Source organism: Pinus tabuliformis, chromosome 8 (genome assembly GCF_031772625.1).
Source record: "Pinus tabuliformis cultivar Carrire ecotype Pingquan chromosome 8, CPIR1, whole genome shotgun sequence".
Lineage (NCBI taxonomy): Eukaryota > Viridiplantae > Streptophyta > Pinopsida > Pinales > Pinaceae > Pinus > Pinus tabuliformis.
In genome coordinates, this window is record NC_142294.1 from 2,064,162,480 (window position 1) to 2,064,185,172 (window position 22,693).

Sequence of the window (22,693 nt, forward strand, 5' to 3'; positions counted from 1 at the left end):
GCGCTGGCACCATTTTCTCGGCAGAATTGATGATACACTTGAGAGTCATCCACTGGCTGTGTGGTTTTACCAAGTACATCCAGTAAGAATCCCAATTCAACTTGGTTAACCTTTGGATTGATTCTGCCTTTTCTTGAGCCTTCTGCCTCCAGTCTGTCTGTAGTTACTGTGCCTATGTTTATACCATTTTGAAGATATTTCTAACAAATACCAGTGGTCTAGGATTCAAGTTTTACTTTTTACCTCTATCGTTGCTTTCTTGCAAATTCTTGGGCTTGTAGGTGACTGAGCAATTAGAAGCTTTCCTTTTCAAGAAGTTTTTCTTAGCGATGCACGATTAGCGCTAGGTGCTAATCGCGCATCAGAAACTGCCTCCATTTCTCGATCCGAGCTTCCTTGGTGCGCTTTTCGCCTTTTGCGCTTTTTCTTTCAGGGGATATAAAGCTTTTGTAAAAATCATGATTTTGCAAGCTCTTGACCCTGAGTCTTAAACTGTCTGTTTCTGATATCCACACTCTCTAGTATCCATTTAACCATTCTGTGTATGGAGGAATTTTGGGCCTTGCCGCTATTCGGTGTAAGAACGAACAAGCTAGCTCTGTAAGGGATGCTTCGGAGGAACTATGTGAACCTGTAGTAGCCTCTACCTCCATTATTCTGGGATTCTCTTCCTCAAGTAGATTGTACATGCCTTCCCAGGTAGCAATACCAGCATCTTGGTTGCAGGCGGTGTCTGTATACAAGGGCGCCATTTCCTTCTCTTCAGAGCTTGGGGCTTTGCCTTTCTTTCCCATAGTATCCTGTGTACTACTTTGTATCGTTCTCTGTTCTTCGTTCCTGTAATTTACAAGTGAAGTGAGAATAATGATAAGGAAAGGTGATGGGAAAGCTTTAAATGCCAAAGACATATAAAATACACCACCTTACGTGAAATAATTTTTTGATAAGCATGAAACCTTATTCCATTAATTACTGGCAACTACCTCATTAATTGGAATTAAAGCACACAACTAGGTCTCAGTTTATGGAAACTACTTTTTTGAACCACGAGCCCACAAGATCTACAATGAAGCGATTTTGTGATTTTCTTTTGTTAGAGCCTAGATTTTCCTCAGGTTGAAAAGACAAGGTTCTAGGTCCACATCAAACCATGCTCAGCCTCGTAGCTAGCCCTATGAGGACAGGAGAGGGCTCTCTCCGGGTCAATCTCAGCGAAAGATAATCAACGGGGCTTGAGATGACTGAGTAAAAAACTAATTTTAGGATAGGTAGGAAGTACAAAGGATTTGATTTGAGTTTTTGGGGGTTTTGTGTTGGAAACAGGGAAAAGCAAATTGGGCTCGGGGATGAGGCACAGTTTTTGCAGAGTTCTGATTGGGGCAAGGAAGGCAATCGTTTTGATGCTTTAAATTGAGTGAATGAATATATCAGACTGGTGAGGAGCTAAGGAGAGCAAGAGAGTCTCAAGAATTCTCCTTAAACAGATGAAAACATGGAAATTTAAACAAATTCAAAGGCAGAGCATAACAGTTAATGGATTCCACCTTAATCACTCATTTGTTCAAATTCAGAAGAAGAGACAGGAAAATGATACACATAACACTAATGAACTTACAATTACTTATAGAAGAACACCATCAAAACATAAAGCCACATGGATCCCAAATAGTGCTGCAAAACCCTGGTCTTTCCTTAGCCAAAAATGCAGAGATAGAATGTACAATGATATGCCAAAGCAATCCCAAGTGTCCAACCATGAAAATGACTTAGAAATTACATGATATAGACTAGCCCAACCCATTCCCTTGCCTCTAGGGGTTGAGCTCATCATTCTAGGAGTTGTTTGAACCAATTCTAAACAAGGAACTGAAAACTAGGTAGTCAAACAACTTACCCCTATATGCTAGGAAACTGATTCATTCACTCACATTTCACCTTTTGGTGAATGAATCTTCTAGAAAAAGTAAAAATGTGCCAATATTACATCATGGTTTTCAAATTACATCATGAAAAGTCAAGAATAACTTCAAGAAGCAAAACTGGTCAAAATTGGGCGAATTGCTGAGCTGGAAGGTGAAAAATTGAGCAAAAATCCTCTGTGCGCCGCGCCAATTTCTCTGTGCGTCGTGCCACTTTGAGGCTGAGTTTGAGGCACGTCCTAAAGTCCAAATTGAGCCCAAGTGTTATTTTTGGAAAGCCCTACCCGTTTACTTTCCAACCCAACTGGTCATTTCCCTCTCCTAGGGTTTTGAAGGCAATTTCTCTTGGATGGTCAAATCATCAACAAAACTTGTATCCTGATGTTCATACACCTTCCCCTATACAAGTTTTGTTGATGATTTGACCATCCAAGAGAAATTTCCTTCAAAACCCTAGGAGAGGGAAATGACCGTAGCTAGGCGCAACTGAAGCATGAACAAGGTGTAAAATGACCCATTGGAACTTGACATGATAATGACAACCTCTGAATGATGGTACACTCAGCTGAATGGTGACATGGACCGACATTTGGGAAACTTTGGAAGGAGTAAAAGCAAACCCTAGACCTAATGCCTAGTGACCAAATTTTGCTTGAAGACTCACTGAAATGACAAAATTTGACCTTGACACTTCAAAATCACTTTGTAAGAGCATGTTTGATCACTGGAGGAAGGCTGCAAAGACTGACATTAACAGCTTCGCAATATCACAGATCGCAGAATCATGACATCGCTTTCTTTCTATATCGCAAACTTACAATATCACTTTATCGCATAATCGTGCTATCGCATTCCCGCTTTTATTGCAATATCGCAGAATTTCTCTATCGCAATATCGCAATATCGCGATATCGCGGGAGCGTGGCATATGAAAATTTTCATTAATCTATTTCCTGCGATTTGTGATATGCACCGTCGCATATCAGCAGTTTAAAGTTTTTCAATGGAAGCGGTGTTTGACGCATGCGATGCGATATATGTCCGTAGTCCCATATCGCGATTTCACATTTTTAGAATTTGGCTTGCAAGGGGGTATTCATGATCCTTTTGCGATGCGATATTTCCCAAGGAATAATGCTACTTTACCATAAAACTTAGGCTTTTTGATTTTTTAAGGGTTTTCTCCTAAGTTTAAGATGGTAATTTTTATTGAAAAAGGAAATATAAGCACTCGTTGAGTTTTAAATTTTTGACTAAGGGTCCCCACTTATTTAGTATTAGTAATAACACCAAATAAGAAGGGGGGTTGTTGCTGGCCACAACAATTGGCGATTCACTTGGAAGAACCAGTTATCTCTGTTTTTCTTTTGAATTTTCTAAACTTCCAAAACAGAAAATTTTCCAGGAAATTAAACTTTATTATAGAAAGACAAAGTGCAATATGCTTTTACCTATCAATGATATTTTGTTTCTTCTATTTTCAACTTTGATTATTTACTCCCTCAAGCTAGTCCTTGTATCTACATCAGCTATTACTTAGTTTATAAAGATAAAAACAAAGCCTTCTCTATAAATTAGTTTTGAATATGCTCATTTGTCGTAGGTAGAGCCTCTGTTGCCAGCAAGCATTTATAGGCTCGACAGGGTTACCTGTTACCCAGCAATGATCTTGTATCCTACTTAGAGAAATTTACAATTTTCAAAGATAAATCCATATCCACACTTATCGCTTTCATTTTGTTTTTTATCCTTAAAGAACAATGTCTTGGTTTGATAGCCAATTTATGACACAGTCATTCACTGATTTATAACTTTGCTGAACAAGCTGGCTTGTGATGATACCCCTTGTCTTTTGATTGCAACAATCTTGAGTCATTGCCCTGTTGTGGTATGCAGTATTGGCAAAGTCAGCAAGCTATAATATCTATGATCATGATAAGTCGGCTCGTGATGAGACCTCTTATTCTTTAAGTTTAAAGTGTATCATTGGATCATTCCCTGAATGTTGTAGCTTCCTAGGTGGGGAGGAAGTCATTGTTTCCTTAAGATGGCTCTGGACGACAATAATAGAGTTTTTTTGGAAAGAGCTTTTCTACAGAGAATCTTCGTTTTATTATTGATACCTTTCATTGGACTGATGCAAAACAATTTCTTTACTAAAAGTCGTTTTTTATCAAAATTTATACAGTTGAAACTAGTATCATTTTTAGGCCTAGAACTTTTAATTGTATCTTTCAATAATAATGATCAATTTTCTAAAAGGAATTCTATTTATACAAGTAAAAAACAAAATCTAAAAGAAAATTTATGTCTTTTTTATGAATCCTAATTGTAACCATTTACAACCGGTTTTACTATGAAACTAAAACAACTATTCTACAAAATAGAAGAATGATCTCCTATGGAAAATATTTTTTGAGAATCTGACCATTAATAGGTAAATAATATCTTTTTCCTGTTAAATCCTGTAACATAAATGTAGACGGACCTATGACTTCTATGATTTGAAAAGGGCCAAGCCACATTCGTTGAAATTTTATATGTTTCCCCTTTTCCTCATGAGCCTTGTCCCATTTTAAAACTAGATCTCCCATCTAAAAATCCTTTCCGGATATCATATTGGAATCAAAAGAGGCTTTTACTAAGGCTTGATGATGAGCGTGAGTTATCTTGGCCTGTTCTCGTTGTTCTTCTAACTTGATTATTTCCTGTTGCCTTAGTTGTAAGGAAGAAGTTGGTGCTTCATCAATATATTGAACCAAGGCTAAAGAGGGAATTGCCAAATGAGTTGGAAGAACCACTTCTTTCCCATAAACTAAATTAAAGGGAGAAGTGCCGATTGAGGCTTTCTGCGTTATTCTATCTGCCCATAAAGCGTATATCAAAGACTTATGCCAATTTTTATGATTTTGGTCAATGGTTCGCTTAATGATTCTGATTAAATTCTTATTTGTAGATTCAGCTAACCCATTCCCTTGTGGGTAATAATTGGCAGAGTATTTGAGTTTGAAACCTCTTTTGAGTGCAAATTTGGTCATTGCATTACCAGAAAAATATGATGCATTATCAAACATTAAAGCAGAAGGCAACCCAAACCTAGTGATTATGAACTGATCTATGAACTTGATGATATTTTCAGCATTAGTCATCTTGAGTGGAACTGCTTCTACCCATTTAGTAAAGTAATCTGTTGCTGTAAGGATATATCTATGCTGCTTAGAAGAGTGAGGAATGATCTCACCTATTATGTCCAATCCCCACTGATCGAAGGGCTACTCAATGTTAACTGGTTGCAGTGGCAAGGATGGTTTATTTTGTCTCCCAGCAGCAGTTTGACAGACTTGACATTTCCTCATGTAGTTATGTGAGTCTTTGAATAGTGTGGGCCAGTAGTAACCTGCGCGTAAGATTTTATGAGCAGTAGCATCTCCAGCGTAGTGTCCACCTGCTGGCCCATCGTGGAGTTCCTGCAAGACTTTTTCAGCTTCAGATTTTTTAAGACATCTAAAGAGAACATAATCATAATTTATTCTAAAAAGAACATCATTCACGAGCTGATATTGTTTGGCTTTAAACCTTAGAGCTCTTTTCTTGGTATGATCGAGGTTTGAGGGAGCATATCCATTTTTTAGATAATAAATGATATTAGCGTATAATGACTCAACATCGTTTAGGCTTACCTCACACATTTGTATCTCTGCAGATGGAATTTCAGACATCAACAATGCTCCTGCCAGCATTTTACAAAAGCCTTGACCTTTTTCAATATTTGCTGGTTTGATTTCTACGTCATATTCCTGTAAGGCAGTAACCCAATTGGCTCTTTTCTCACCCACATCTTTCTATATGAGAAGATTTCTTACCGCTGGAAATGGTACTATGATTTTTGTATGTGTTTTAAGTAGAAAAGGTCTGAAATATTTAATTGCTTTGAAAACAGCTTTAGCTTGTTTCTCCACATCTGAATAATTCAACTCAACCCCTTGTAAATTGGAACTGAAAAAAGCAATAGGGGCTTCTGCCTTTTCTTGATTTACTTGGGTGAGTATCGCAGCATATGATCTATCAGAGGCAAATGTATATAAAATAAAAGGATCGGAAAAATTTGGAGTTGCTAAAGATGGAGCATTAATGATTGTTTTTTTAATCAGATTGAGTGCCTCATGTTCGTCTTGGCCCCATTTAAAGTTTGAGTTCTTTTTCATCATTGCTTGTAAAGGAGACACAATTCTTGAAAAATCTGGAACAAATCTCTTTACAAAATTAATCTGGCCAAGAAAAGATTGCATGGCTTTCTTGTTGTGGGGTAGGGGTACTGCGGAAATATCCTTGATTCTGTTAGGATCAATGTGAGTTCCAGATTTTGACGCTATGAATCCAAGAATTTTTCCTTCACTTAATGCGAAAAAGGATTTTTTTTGGATTAAGTGAAATCCCATACTTTTGACAACGTTGGAAGATTTGTTTTAAATCTCTAAGATGATTGTTTTGTTTCTTGGAATATACAGTTATATCATCCAAATAGACTACCACTGATTTATTAACTAGCCCTTTGAATGCGATGTCCATAGCTCTCTGAAATGTGGCACCAGCATTAATCAGACCAAATGGCATCTTTTGATATGCGTATGTGCCCCATTTAGTTCTGAATGTGGTTTTTAATTGATCATCGGGATGTACCAACACTTGATTGTATCTTGAGAATCCATCCAAGAAGGACATCAATTCTGAGCCCGCAACCGCCTGCAGTATTTGTTCCATGGGAGGTAAAGGAAAATTGTCCTTTTGGCGGGCTTTGTTAAGATTTCAAAAGTCAATATAGATTCTAATGTCTTCTTTTTTCTTTCTAACAGGGACAATATTGGAAACCCATTTGGAATGTCGAACAGGAAAAATTATTTTGGCTTTCAATAACTTATTGAGTTCAGATTTGATCTAGTTTTCTAAATTGGGATGGATCTTTCTCAACTTTTGTTGGACAGGTTTTTCATTGTCTATCATTGGAATAGTATGTTGGATGATGGATGTGTCGTATGTTTTGAGTTCATCGTAATTCCAAGCAAAGACACTTTTGTATTGTCTCAAGAGACGAATATATGCTAATTTTTCTTCAGGAGCTAGACCAAGGCCTAGATTGATATTCTGTGGTTTGGTATCAGTTCCTAGATTTACTAATTCATAATTCAGAGTTGAACTTTGGAGTTTTGAATTTGTAGATCTTTTAAACCAATCTTTCAAATCATAAAGATCTTCTAACTTGACTACTGACTTAGGTATGGCATTGCTAATGCTATCCTGTTGCAATTGTTGGTCATGATGGTCTTTGTCAATTATTTGATTGGTATAGGATCCTTCAGATGTGAGGAAACTCACAATATCAGGATTGTCGTTGAAAATCCTCCAATTGGTAATGTTATCAGGAATAGATGGTCTAAAAACTAATTCAATTGAAAATCGATCAGGGCTAAAATCTTCTGAAGGAATGAGTTTGGAAGCTACGTTGGCTAAGAGGTCTGCAATAGCATTCTGGAGTCTGGGAACTGATGAAATATTAAATGCTATAAAGTGTTCAGTCAGATCTTGGACTAAAGATTGGTAATGTTTTAAATGACCTGATAAACAATGTATAGTATTACGTACCTGTCTGCTTACAATTTTAGAATCTCGAAAAACTTGAAGATATTTGATGTCTAATCCGATTGATTTGTAAAACCCTTGGACTAAAGCCTCGTATTCTGCTGTATTGTTCGTGCAATCAAATTTGAGTCTGCAAGTTAGCATAGTCTTATCTCCCTCTGGACTTATTAACATGCATCCTGCTCCTACTCCTTTGTTAGACTTAGAACCATCAAAAAATAATTTCCAAAATAAAGATTTATTTACAAGACTATCTATAAAATTGATACATCTAGAAGTATCTATTTGAGAGAAATTTTCTACTTGAGATAAAATAGAATGTTCTAAGTAAGGTGAAGTATGAGCATTAAAATTTCCTAGGAAAGAATCTACTGAGTAGTTGCCAATGATGTTAGAATTATATGCTACTGGTTCATTTTCTCCCTCGAGTTCTGTTACTATGTATTTCTGATGTCCTTCCTGCTCAACTTTTATCTGATTTGGTTTACCATTGTAAGGGAGCCACATGTGTGACCAATCAGTTGCAAAGTATCCATGAAGTTTTTCTGACCAATCTCTGCTAAGAATTAAGCCATAAAATTCCAGAATATTAGCAACTAAAATATCGATTACTTGACATACCTTTGGGTTGGATGACAGCCTTATGGTGACCTGATTTAATTCACCAATCACTTCGACTTGCGATCAATCTAGCTGAACTATGCGTACAGCAGATTTCTGTGGTTGAACGTTCAATTTTGCACATATTGATCTTGGTAAAATATTCGATGAAGCTCCAGAATCCACTAAGCAATTATGCACATTTTTATTGAAATTTTCATAAGTAATAAGAAATGGGGGAGTATGAGATCTCGATCTTCCTCCAATTAAGGCGATATCATTTGGATCAACTTTATTCATCGTATTAGTTGGAGGTCTTCCCATGTCATGGGAAGCTTGAGAGATTACAGCGGCTAGTAAAGGTGCAACTGGTACAACATGTATTTCTTTCAAAAGTACCTTTTGCTGGTGTTTTAACTTGCTCAATTCGAAAAAAGTAATATTGACCCTAGTATTTTTCATGTCTTCTATGATATTATACTCCATTTCATCCGAAAAATCAACGTTTTAGATGGAGTTGATGGGTTTGTTTGGACTGGACTGGTTTGAGTCGCTTTAGGTGACGTTTTCTTGGCTACGACTTTATCCTTAGTCATTGAGCTTGCGCTCTTTGGCTTAGGTGTAGGTAGAGGAGGATCAAGTTGATTTCTACTGCGAGTACTAACCGGGGATGCCTCTTGATCCTCTTCATTTGGGAGGATGAAATCCCACATACCTTGTAATTTTACAACTTCTTCTTCATCGGTATGTTCTTCAGTAGCGATTTCTTCTTCTTCTTCTTCTTCGGATTCAGCACTCGTAATAGCATTAGGGGGTTTGGAATCGGTCGTAGGGTTTCTTTTAAAAGGTTTGTATGACTTTTTAGAAGAAGTTTCTGCCACTTGTTTCTTAATGTCGACCATCTCGTTAGACATGGTCTTCAAAACCTTTTGTAATCCTTCTAAATCGAATGGATCTTTTGATTGTTTTTTCTTGGGATCTTCCTTGAAATACACTTTCTTGGATTTTTGTTCTTCTATTGCGTTTTTCTTTTCTAGGGCTATAATATGTTTCTCTACTGTTATTGCTTCTTTCATATTTTCAACTAAAGTTGTTTTGTTAGCCCTATCAACAAAGATTGCTATGTTTGATGGTAAAGAAGTAATGTACCATTCACTTCGCACTTCTTCGCTAGGCTGGGAAGCAGCAGGGATTTTAATTAAGATTTTATTGAAACATAAATTGAAATCTTTGATAGGTTCTTTTGACTTGGCCCTAAGGTTAGACAGGTCGTTGATCAGTGTCGCCGTAGACCTATCATCACCAAACTTAATCAAGAATTGTTCTTGGAAAATCTCCCAACTAGTAATAGATCCAGATGGTAGTGAGAAATACCATGATTCGACTGTTCCTTGTAGAGTATAAGGAAAAAGTCGAACAACAGCGTCTTCATTGGTAACTCCATTAAGATTTACGGATAGCATAAAGTTATTTATATGTTCTTCTGTTATCATGCCTGCCTCAGGGTTAAACTTAGGTAGCCATTTTTCAGGATGGGCCGGTAGCTGACTCAAGGGTGTAGGCATTAAGACTGCCCCTAGGTTATTCCATGGAGATTGAGCCATTGCTGAACTGCTAACAGAGGAAATTGCAGAAGATGATCCCTGCAGTTGAGAAGATGAGGATATTATGACTCCAGATGATTGAGAAGAAGATGTGGTAGTGCCGATGGACTGATGGACAATGATCTGAAGTGGAGGGGTGGATGGTTGACTTCACGGTGAAGAGGTTGAGATGGATGATGATGATGAAAGAGTCTCGCTATCGGACCCTTTAGGAGATTTCCTTGCTCTCTTCCTTGTAGGTAGAGGTAACTCGGTTGGCTGAACACCAAACTTTTCACTCTTTAATCTGGTAAGAGGATGAGCAGGGTTATATTGCGAAGTCACGCTGCCTTGAGATTTATCAGATTTCTGAGGAGATATAGAAAATCGCTGAAGTTTGTGAATCAAAGATTCAACTTCAGGAGGTTCAATAGTAGATTTTTCTGAAATGTCAGGGTTTGTAGCAGCGGCTATTGCTCCAGCAACTTCTGGCTCTGGATTTAAAGATTCTAAATGCAATGGAGAAGTCAGGGGAGAAGGTGAGGGTGATTTACTCTCAGAATGGTATTTAGATTTGGATTTACTTGCCATTCACAGTTTGTGGCCCTCCTTCTAGCGCCAAATATGTTGAAGCCCCAAAAATCGGGTCTACAACAAGGGGGATACCCACCCGGTCCGGACCTTGGTTAGCAGCTCCTTTTCTGTTTGGTGTAGTGCGTCCGACTGGGGATATGGGACCAGTTTCCCAATTTATGTGTGTGTGTGTGAATAATTGATATTTCCCTTCTAAAAGTTCCTAGGTGAGATGCTCTAATTCTAATCTAATCTAATAACATGCAAATTTTATTCTAATAAACAAAAACATCTAATTCTACACTAACCCGGGGTGTAATCCTTCTGTTATGCGATCTAAAATGATTTCAAATAACAATTGGTAATAAAGATCATTCAACTGCTATGAGAAAAGAATTCAATAAAGATGAACCACTTCGTATAAAAAGTTAGACGAAACAGTTGTGAAAAACATATCGCATAATAAGCTATTCATACATTAAGCATAAATAAATAGCTATCACCGTACAAAAGTGCCAAATGATAACTCAAGCATTCACACATCAATATATAAACAACTGAACTTGAATATCACTTTTAACACAAAAGGCAGAAATAGTTAAGAGATAGAAGTACCATTTATAACTAGTCCTACTCATGAGCTTCAAGTGATAATGATTTATCTCTTCTTAATCCAACATCCACTAAGAGTACAGAAGTGCAACATCAGTAGCAGATATTAAATGCAGATATCAATAAATCATGTTCCATTCATTCATCAAAACCTCCTCAAAGGGTACAAAAGTGCATGTTCTGGGGATAAGTTTTTGAAAAATTTCAGGACCCTTCTCTAAATGCATGAGAAGGGTTTAAATACTACTTAACTAAACCTAAAAATAACTTATTACAAAAATGTAGGATGCGTTTTAAATGACCGTCCTTACTTTGGGTGAAAAATATAACTAAATTAAAACTAAAAATACTAAAATTACCAACTAACTGTGTATCTGATCCTTGAAATCGCACGCGTTCAGCATCTGTTTGAGTAGAGTCGGCTGGCCGACTTCCGATTTTAGTTGTGTTGAGAAAACATAATTGGTGAGAGCTGGCACCATTTTCTCGGCAGAATTGATGATACACTTGAGAGTCATCCACTGGATGTGTGGTTTTACCAAGTACATCCAGTAAGAATCCCAATTCAACTTGGTTAACCTTTGGATTGATTCTGCCTTTTCTTGAGCCTTCTACCTCCAGTCTGTCTGTAGTTGTTGTGCCTATGTTTATACCATTTTGAAGATATTTCTAACAAATACCAGTGGTCTAGGATTCAAGTTTTACTTTTTACCTCTATCGTTTCTTTCTTGCAAATTCTTGGGCTTGCAGGTGACTGAGCAATTAGAAGCTTTCATTTTCAAGAAGTTTTTCTCAGCGATGCATGATTAACGCTAGGTGCTAATCGCGCATCGGAAACTGCCTCCGTTTCTCGATCCGAGCTTCCTTGGTGCGTTTTTCGCCTTTTGCGCTTTTTCTTTCAGTGGATATAAAGCTCAAAATTTGTAAAAATCATGATTCTGCAAGCTCTTGACCCTGAGTCTTAAATTATCTGTTTCTGATATCCACGCTGTCTAGTATCCATTTAACCATGTCTGTGTATGGAGGAATTTTCGGCCTCACCGCTATTCGGTGTAAGAACGAACAAGCTAGCTCTGTAAGGGATGCTTCAGAGGAACTATGTGAACCTGCAGTAGCCTCGACCTCCATTATTCTGGGATTCTCTTCCTCAAGTAGATTGTACATGCCTTCCTAGGTAGCAATACCATCATCTCGGTTGTAGGCGGTGTCTGTATACAAGGGCGCCATTTCCTTCTCTTCAGAGCTCGGGGCTTTGCCTTTCTTTCCCATAGTATCCTGTGTACTGCTTTGTATCGTTCTCTGTTCTTCGTTCCTATAATTTACAAGTGAAGTGAGAATAATGATAAGGAAAGGTGACAGGAAAGATTTAAATGCTGAAGACATATAAAATACACCACCTTACATGAAATGATTTTTTGATAAGCATGAAACCCTATTCCATTAATTACTGGAAACTACCTCATTAATTGGCATTAAAGCGCATAACCAGGTCTCGGTTTATGGAAACTACTTTTTTGAACCATGAGCCCACAAGATCTGTGATGAAGTGATTTTGCGATTTGCTTCGCAATATCACAGATCGCAACATCGCAGAATCACGACATCGCTTTCTTGCTATATCGCAAACTTACAATATCGCATTATCGCATAATCGTGCTATCGCATTGCCGCTTTTATCACAATATCGCAGAATTGCTCTATCGCAATATCGCAATATCACGATATCGTGGGAGCGTGGCATATGACAATTTTCGTTAATCTGTTTCCTGCGATTTCTGTGGCAGTTTAAAGTTTTTCAATGGAAGCGGTGTTTGACGCATGCAATGCGATATATGTCCGTAGTCCCATATCGTGATTTCGCATTTTTAGAATTTGGCTTGCAAGGGGGTATTCATGATCCTTTTACGATGCGATATTTCCCAAGGAATAATGCTACTTTACCATAAAACTTAGGCTTTTTGATTTTTTAAGGGTTTTCTCCTAAGTTTAAGATGGTAAGTTTTATTGAAAAAGGAAATATAAGCACTAGTTGATTTTTTAAATTTTTGACTAAGGGTCCCCACTTATCTAGTATTAGTAATAACACCAAATAAGAAGGGGGGTTGTTGCCGGCCACAATAGATGGGTACTTATACTGAAATAATTGTCAGTTCCACCTTCTACTAGGGGTACGGAGCCACTTGGTAATGGTGAATAATTGGGGGTGCAGAAGGACAACTGATCCACTGTAATGACCTTTCCATCCAATGGAAATAGGATGATACAAAAGACAGTGGATACGACAGCCGTCATGGCATATGTCCAACTGCGACCTAGCAATAGATTATAGTCGAGTTTCTTGTCCACGACTTCTGTTGGAAATAACACTGAGAGGGGGGGTGAATCAGTATTAGCGAATCAATAATCTTTTCATTTCCATTATCAGATTCATATATGCTACTTCAGTTAAGGATACCTGCATGTATACACAACTTTGTTTAATGCAACTAGCGTATATCCATTAAACTTATGATTCATTTAGTTGATCTTCAATGAGTGCATCAGAACATTATTAACCATATGAACAGTAAACAGGTGCAGTAAAATAGAATAGATTATCACACATAAGAAGCACACATGAACACCATGATATAAGGTGGAAACCCAATGTGGGTGAAAACCACCTGCTACAATTCGTCTCTATCTTCTTTTAATAAGAAACTTCTTTTTACAATATTTATGTACTGGTGTAGTCTTATACCAGTATGTAGGCTCCTACCTGCAGAAGGCTACAACCTTCTCTCATTCTCCAGTTTCTACTGGAAGGGAGCTACAACCCCCTTAGCTCTTGTACTAGCTGATCTGTTTACTAGTACGTAGGCGTAGGCGTACTAAAGGCTCCAACCTTCACTCATTTCCCAGCTGCTACTAGAAGGGAGCTCCAACCCCCTGGCTCTTGAACTGGCCAATAAGTTTACCAGTACATAGGCGCCGGCCTACAGAAGGCTACGATCTTCTCTCTTCCTCCAGGGACCACGTTTCATAAATTTTCATACTGCATACTCCTTAAGCACAACACCATAATCTGAAGGCCATGTTTCATCCAATTTTCATACTGGACCCATCAACAACAATGAAGCACAGAATCAATCACCACTACAATACAACCATCAACTACACTTGCATCATTCATTTATGAATCACCCAACACTGAATCACTGAAACCCTGTCAACAAAACATAGTTACCATGACACAGAGCAGAACACAAAACTCTGCAACAATAACCAGATCCAACTGCAGCTTTAAATATCATATCTCATAATGTATACATTACTATGATGAACCAAACTGGCGTACATACGCACTTTTACCAAAGCCAACCCACGTACAGATCTACAAGTATTTACTCATAACTTTGCAGCTATTCCTAATGTTATCACTGACAAAATTTCAATGCCAAATGTCTTACATTTGTTTGATGGTAAAGCACATAAATCCTTTTCAGCAGTTTCGCAGCGCAACATGCTTTAAGTGATTTCGTAGCGCATAATTCATATTTTGCACTGGCTGCGCTACGAAATTGGGGATTTGTCCGAAACCATAGCCCACCCATATCACCTTTGTCTCCTATGGGTTTTGTGGGAATATCTGACTCATGTCACAGTGCTGAATCTTATCATCAATATACAGATAATACTGTTGTGTTTCATTCTCAAGGTTTTTCCTATAATCCAGCTACATTGGATGTACTCACTGCAAAGATATTGGATGTAGAGCAATGTGAAGAGTTGAAAATGGGATCATATTTAGGAGTGGCTGCAGCATCTGCAAACCCTCCAAAGTTCATTCACCTTTGCTACAAGCCTCCAACTGGAGATGTTAAGACTAAACTTGCCATAGTTGGAAAAGGATTGACATTTGATAGTGGAGGTTACAACATCAAGACAAGACCAGGATGTCTTATTGAACTCATGAAGTTTGACATGTGAGGTTCTGCAGCAGTTCTTGGTGCAGCAAAGGCTATTGGTCAAATTAAGCCTCCCGAGGTGGAGGTCCATTTCATTGTTGCTGCATATGAAAACATGATTAGTGGCACTGGTATGCGGCCTGGTGACATAGTTACAGCTTCAAACGGGAAGACAATTGAGGTAAATAACACGGATGCTGAAGGCAGGTTGACATTGGCAGATGTTTTGGTTTATGCATGTAAACAAGGCGTTCATAAGGTGGTCGATCTTGTAACTCTCACTGGAGCCTGCATAATTGCTCTTGGAAATGAAATTGCTGGAATGTACACTCCCAATGATGAAATGGCAGAAGAAATATCCAAAGCTGCAGAAATTGCAGGAGAAAAGTTTTGGAGAATGCCACTTGAGGAAAGCTATTGGGAATCAATGAAATCTGGGATTGCTGATATGGTGAACACTGGAGGCCGTCCAGGTGGCTCCATCACTGCTGCACTTTTTCTTAAGCAGTTTGTGGATGAAGATGTGAAATGGCTGCATATAGACATGGCTAGACCAGTGTGGAGTGATAAGAAACGTGGTGTAACAGGATTTGCTGTCTCAACCTTGGTTGAATGGGTTTTGGAAAACTCATCATGAATACTAGCTGAACAAAAGGGGTTCTGTTGACGTTTATTATTTCAATATTTCTGTGAACATGATCAACTGGTCTGCTGTATCGTCTTTTCTGGCATGGATTGACTGGTCAAATAAATATGAAGATTGGGAGCCGAGGTTTTGTTCCCTTTGTTCCCAGTTCACCAAATGAAGCTAGAAATGGCGATGCATAGGCACGGTAATTCTAACCGAGTGTTGATGATCTACCGGTTTCTGGTTGAAATTGTATATCTGAATGAGCTGAGACACACAAGTCACAACAGGCATGAGTTTGCTAACTGTGTGTCGTAAGGGCGCTTGAATGAGAATCATCGCTCATAGAAATAAATCTTCTTTTATCCTTATCATCGTCAGAATCCAGATAATGTGGTCACTTGCAGGATTTCTTCACACTCTATTTGTATATGACCTATGTTTGAAACTTTGATTGTTTGGCCGATTGGTGTCATGCACCAGAACAGGGTAATGAAAACGTGGCACTTTAAATTGAGGATGCCCGACGGTGATATCGACGGATTCAGCATCCAGCCCATCAGAATCAATAGGGTTCTTTCTACACCTCATAAATAGCCATCGACTTAGATTCAAAGCCAATTCCGAAAAAGGTACAGGGACATGGTTGACAAGGCCATTAATGAGAGAATCGTTCTGAAGTTGACAAACATCTATAACCAGTTTTGGGGAAAGAGCAACACCACAGCTGCTCGTTTGCCATACTGTGAGGGAAATTTCCTTCCAGATAAGATGGAGAAATTTATAATGAAGATGGAAGAAGAGAACTGGAATTGCAGAAGAAGAACGTGTTTGACTGTTTCTCAGAAGGATAATCTTGTAATGAAGCAGCTTAAGATGCTCATCGAGGGGATTAAACGACATCATATGTTGATTAATTTGCATCCTCGTTGTTCTCACTGTTTCCATGCCTTGGTGAATTCCAAATACTGGGTCTGCAAGATATGCTTGCGGGATTTCCAGATTTGTAATGAATGTTATGAGAAGGATAGAAGATGTGATCTATCTCAAAGGCATGGTGGAGGGAAGCATAAAATTGATCCTGTTGAGGTGAAAAATGTTGCTACAGACACGGACGACGAAGAAGAAATCAGGAGCCCCTTTTTGACAATCGTGAGGATTTTCAAAACCTCTGTAAGGGAAACTATTATCAGTTTGACACGCTGCGCCATGCCAAGTATTCCTCCATGATGATTCTGTTTCACATCTGCAACCCAAATAAGCATGCATTCATAGATGTATGCAATAATTGTAACAAGAGAATCGAGGTAGGAGATTACAGGTCTTATTACAGGTCAAACGGTGTCAGTTAAGGTGTATTTGGCATGTAAATTTGGCACTTCTGAGTGACAATACACCACTTATTTTGAAGCATGCACTGCACATGCTCAACTTGAATAGAATCTGGTGTCGTTTAAAGTTTTCAAAGACAAGAAACTTTCAAGAAGGTGCTAAGAATGCAAGAGTATGGGCATCTCTGGCCTCTGTTTTTCTTGGTTAAGGCCCAGTACATAGTCCAGAGTCCAGCTGTTCTGAAAATAGGGAAATGTGGTCTAGGACATGATGAGTCAGGGATTCTTTCATTTGTAGTTTCTCACAGTGGCAAATCCGAATGACATACTCTCAAAACAAGGAAGGGATCCTCTGTACACAGAAAACCATGTGGCGGCCACAGCAAGTAGCTTGAATGCTTTCATTCATTATCACTGGCAGCAACATTCATGTGTATAAATGGTTCAAATCAATGCGGAACCTGCACTACTGTATGTTAGAGCCTGAATTTCTTCCAGAAGAGCAAGCTGTTTCAAATAATTTAGCAGTTTCGTAGCGCGCTACGAAACTGCTGTAGGTGTTGTTTTTTAACGCAGACAAACAGTTTGATAAGATGATCGGAAATTTTCAAAGGAAACACCTAAGGGACATATAAGAGACCAAATGAAGCTATCACAGCCATTCAGATTATGACAGGTGTACCTTTAAAAAAGTGAAATGTTTTGACTTAAGTTTAAAGTTTTTGTTATAAAGTCACTTTATTACCGGTCATTAGGGTTTGGAAAGAGTTGCATACATGGAATTTTGGCTTGCACACTTGGCTATCGATGGAGCATCCGATTCATCTGGAAACATGGCGGTGTTCTATATTTTTGGTTTATTAAAGGGACTAAAAAGACATGCTGCTGCATATTCGAAGTGATGGGGGACCAGAACCGGAAAGCAAGGGATACTCCCTAACATCGCTGAACAGTTAAAGCCTTTAGTATCCAAAGCCAACATGGAGCATTAAATGCTCATCTCAGCCATCTCAGCCAAACTGCAAAGAGTCCAGGTGTCAAAGAACAAGAAGGAATCATTCTACGAATAAGATAGTGTTAGAGTTATAATCAAAGTAGAACTCTTTAGAACTCTAGTTAGCATTAATTGTATTTAATAGTTTGTTGTAAAGCAGATAGGTGTCATTAGTGACAGTCATCGAGCTCCCCTCATGCTGGAGGAGGAAGCTCGAAGTGGTTAGAATAATGTTTCTATATATAGCTGAAATATCTATGTAATGAGGGTTGGATATTTGAGAAAACAGAGTATTATTTTGGCTTGTGTAAAAACTCAGTTTCAATAATACAACTTGCTGATTTTCTTCTCAGGATTCATACAGTGTTTCAATGCTCAAGATATATGGTTTTGCTTTATCCTTAATGTTTTTACAGTTGTATAAATACACAATCACTCAGAATTCACTTATGCTGCTCTGATTTCCTGTGTGTATTTGTAAACTGAGGTTTTCTATGAGATGTTGTTTTGAGTATTTAAACATCACATGCCCTGACTTCTATGAATGAGTAGTGTTATAGTTTACTGAAGTATGATTAACTCCATAAGCCCAATGGAAGTCTTTGTAATGTCTGTCCAGCCAGCATGTTTGTTAAATTCACCTTACAAGAGTTAGCCATCTTATCAATAGTCAAAATCAATAACCTTTTGAGAGAGCCCTCTCAGGCTAGGGAGGCTAATCCTTAGTCAAAAGATTGGTCTGAAACAGTTACACAGAGTCTACCTGATCAGTAGCCCTTCAGTGCTTGATTTTGTGATAACACCTAACATCAGTCATACCTAGATCATAACATTCATACAATAAAACATGCGTCAATAATTCAGATCTAGTCTATCCATGATCAAACCACATAATGATAATACATTCCAAGCCTTATGATCCCGATCCATCATCCATCATCAACCACACAGGTGAATCCTTGATTCAAATCAAGCAAAGCATCACAAACCCATAACCAGCCTACTAGATCTCACACTTCATTACATATTCAATCCTTGCACACATTCCTTCTCTTGGCCTAATGATCTTCTCCTTATATAGGTTTAGGCCTCTCTCAATACCATGGTCCAAAACCACGTAGAACCAATACCTTGGACCCAATACTTGGGGTCAACACCTCGAACCAAATACCATGGACCAATACCAAAATACCATGGACCAAATACCACGGACCAAAAGTTAGATTCTCAACATGTACGTGCCTTTCCTTCTGTAAACGTGCATGTGTACATATACGCGCCTTTTGTTCTACTAACCCACGTGTATACGCACTTTCATCAAGATTAACCTGCGTATACCTCTCTCTGATCATTAATTCTTTGCTCTTGACCTGTTGCACTATGATCTGTCATCTGAGTGAGTTGCCATCAAGGACAACACCTGTATCATACCTCTGAGTGAGTTGCCATCAAGGACAACACCTGTATCATAATGCCAACAACTTCTATGTCCACCGTTACTGTTTTCCCATGCAATGTGATGAGAAAATTGGCTAGGTATCCTTTTGGGATAAAGATGTGGCCGTCGAAAGCTTTAAGGGAGTTCAACGGCGGGGTTAGGGTTGGGGAACCCAGGGCGAGCCAACATGAAGCCAACATGACGCAAGTTGAAGCACCCTTGTCGATGATAGTTCTATGTATACCTTTACCTTTCAAAGTGATATGCACTTGAAATTAAAGCTGGTGGGAAAGGGGAGGTTTACACTTGTCCATGTCGAAAATAGCAAGCACGAAATTCGTAGGGTCAATACCTCTGATAGTCGAAAGCAAAGCTTTCCATTGGCTGGGGCATGTTTGTAATACTTCAAGCACTGAAATAGCCGACGGTGCTTGCACCAAATCCTCTACGATATTGTAGTGTTGGGTGGTAGGTGCAGATGTATTGTGTGTTATGCGTCGAAGTGCCCCCTTGGAGGGTTGAATTACAAAGTCCTCAACCAGCCTTTCGATATGCAGATCATTGGGTGGTGATGGGCTTTGACCTGAGGATGGTTCTGCTGCAGGAGTGACAAAAGCTCCATAAGATTTGGCTCTTGTGGTGAGTTCTACCATTTCAAATGTGTAAACGATAGAAAATCCTTCACCAGCTGAAGGATGTTGCTAACCATCATTGCCCCCTGGTGTGGGTTGCGGTTGGCTGGCAACGAGATTTTGCTGCTGTTGAGTAGGAAAAGGATTTCTAAGGATAGTAGGTGCCTTACCAGAATCCCTTTTGGCAAGGTAATCTGTGCATTCTGAAGACACGAACAACGCCAGGTTACGTGGTCTTCAGCACAGAGTTTGCATGGATATCTGGTGCCTTTATCCTTTTCCTCATCAGTAGGCGCAGTGACCTTCTGTTTTGGGTTGGGCTGCTTGGATGACTGCTCTTCAGAAGGAGCGATCTTGTTCTTATTCTTCTTGTTCTTGCCACTGGATTTTTGTGTAGACTGCACAGAGTTTATCGCAGTGGCAGGAAGAGCAGTCGCTTTGGTAGAGGGGTCCACTGCTAGCTTGGCAATGGAACCACTGAGTTGTTTTACAGCGACCCCAGAGGTTGCGCCAACAATCCCATCGGCGTGCACTTCGGGGTGCTGAGTGGTGGAAGAATTGGGGTTACTAGGAGCATGGGGGATTATGTCGTAAAGAGTGCCAGACTGTGAATAAATCAAATATAAGTGCTGGGCACGATGTATGGATTGGTCTTCTGTGACCGCACCACCTAGAGCGACATCTCTAGCGATTTGTGGGAGTAAGGACTTACAAAACTAGTCCGTTAAGAGAAAATCAGTGATGGAAGCTTTGACTAACCTCTGCCTATGTCTCCATTCATGAATATGATCGGAGATGTGGGTGGCAGTATCCTGACAAAATGAAGTAAGGAGATCTATCCCAGTCTCATAGTGGATAGGTACCTGAAAGTGCTTTAGGAACTCCATCGCTAAAGTGTCAAAGGTATTTACTGACGCGCGTGGTAACTCAATATACCATTTCGCAGCATTGCCAGTGAGGGTGCGGGGAAAAAGACGTAACCAGACACTATCATCCACCATAGAGTTAGAAACACACCAAAGATGGTAGGTGGTGATATGGGTGCTCAGATCCTCCCCTTGTTTTCCATCAAAATTTGGGATGTCTGTTGGTATTTTATGTGGGATCGACGACCATTGTAGCTTGTGGTAGATGGGGTCATTTGTCAGCTTGTATAAGTCAGGAATATCCAACATTGCCAAAAAAGGCAGAGAGTTAGGTGCCCCCGACTCAGACCATGGTGATGACGGATGACCTGAGGAGCTCTGTGCTCCTCCCATCATTTGGTTCCCCATAGTGTACATGGGTTGCGTGGTGTAGCAGTTGCTTTGCGGTATGGTGTTGTAGAGTGGATTTCCATGAGGATTTTGATACTGGGGTATGAAATTGCCCCTAGTATAAGTGGTGCCCCCTTGACTCATTTGATTCTGTGAGTAGGGTGCCCCCATGGATTGCTTGGGAACCCCTTGTGGATTCCCGATCAACACAGAACTTACCAGTTGGCTTTAATTGACAGAGGGAACACTCATGTCAATTAGTGACTATCCATGCATCACTGAGAACGAAGGGGGAAATATGACATTCCCTACCGGCATGTGCATATTGGGAACCCCCCCATATATCTGAATCTGGGGGTTGGAATTGTACATTGGCAGTTGATTGTGTTGTTGGTAAACAAGAACCACACCCATAGTGCTGAATTGAGTGTTATATGGAGCACTGTATGTGGCACTTGTCGAAGGTATGCATTGTGGCACCATAGGAGTGGAACCTGGCATCTGCTGGGTTCCACTTATAGAGATGGTGCTATGTGAGTTTTCGTACCTGGGACAAATGGGATAGTGGGATTCCACATTACTGGTGTTGTGATGACCGTTGACTGGGGAAGTGGTAGAGGACCAATAGTGTCTCTAAAATTCCACAACCCCTGAGTCGTCGACTGGATATATGGGAAAGTTTCACCTATTGAAGAAGGAAGTACAAGTACCATGGGAACCACTATAGGTTCCGACGGATTTGTGAGCGGAGTGTTAAAGTGAGGAAGAAATCCTTCCGTGAAGAAATCCTCCGAAAAACTTGAATCGTCAGTCGTCCACATAGATCCTGTGTGAGATTTAATAGACTGATTCCTCAAAGATGAGGAATCCGAGTTAGTGGAACTCAGTGGATCTTCCACAATGAGTGGAGGAAGTCCTAACAATCGTCTGGAGTGATGACGAGGGCCGGATGTAGCCACGGTGACCGTTTAAGTTTTATCAAATAAATTTTAATGTGATATTCTTTAAAGTCTAAAAAATGACAGCACTCAGGTACCTAAAAATAAAAAATACACTAAATATATCAATCGAAAAATAGAGGGAAAGTACCACATTTGATAAGCACCGATCACCAGAGATGAAGCCTAGTATCTCAATGAATAACAGAGAAGGATGGCCAAATGTACGTTACGGTTACTCTAGAGCTTCGCTCGAACCTCAGATTGAGGGGCCAAGTACTCTCGTGAAGATGAGCACCCTCCCAAAAACTGAAGACATAGTAGATCCGTCCATGTTAGGTACCAGGACAGCCCATCCCAGTCACCTTGTGTAAGTACCTAGAAGTTTTGGCCACTAGAGATACCTCAAATCACAGACATTACCAGGGGGGCATAGTCGTAGAAAGCATGCTGTGTGGGCAGGAAACCTGAGTCCCCGACTCAGTTCCGAAATCTCTGAAGGGACCCCAGTACACAGAATGCCCAAAGGATTTGTAAGAGAAGGCGAGCTACCTTCAATTACAGTCCGATGTTGTCTCGTATTTCGCTCCATTGTTAGTAGAGTG

At 39.4% G+C, this 22,693-nt stretch overlaps 1 pseudogene; it reads left to right on the forward strand.

The window, feature by feature from the left end:
• The first annotated feature begins 14,533 nt into the window (after positions 1-14,533).
• LOC149244755 (leucine aminopeptidase 2, chloroplastic-like) lies at positions 14,534-15,592 on the forward strand (annotated as a pseudogene).
• The last annotated feature ends 7,101 nt before the right edge of the window (positions 15,593-22,693 follow it).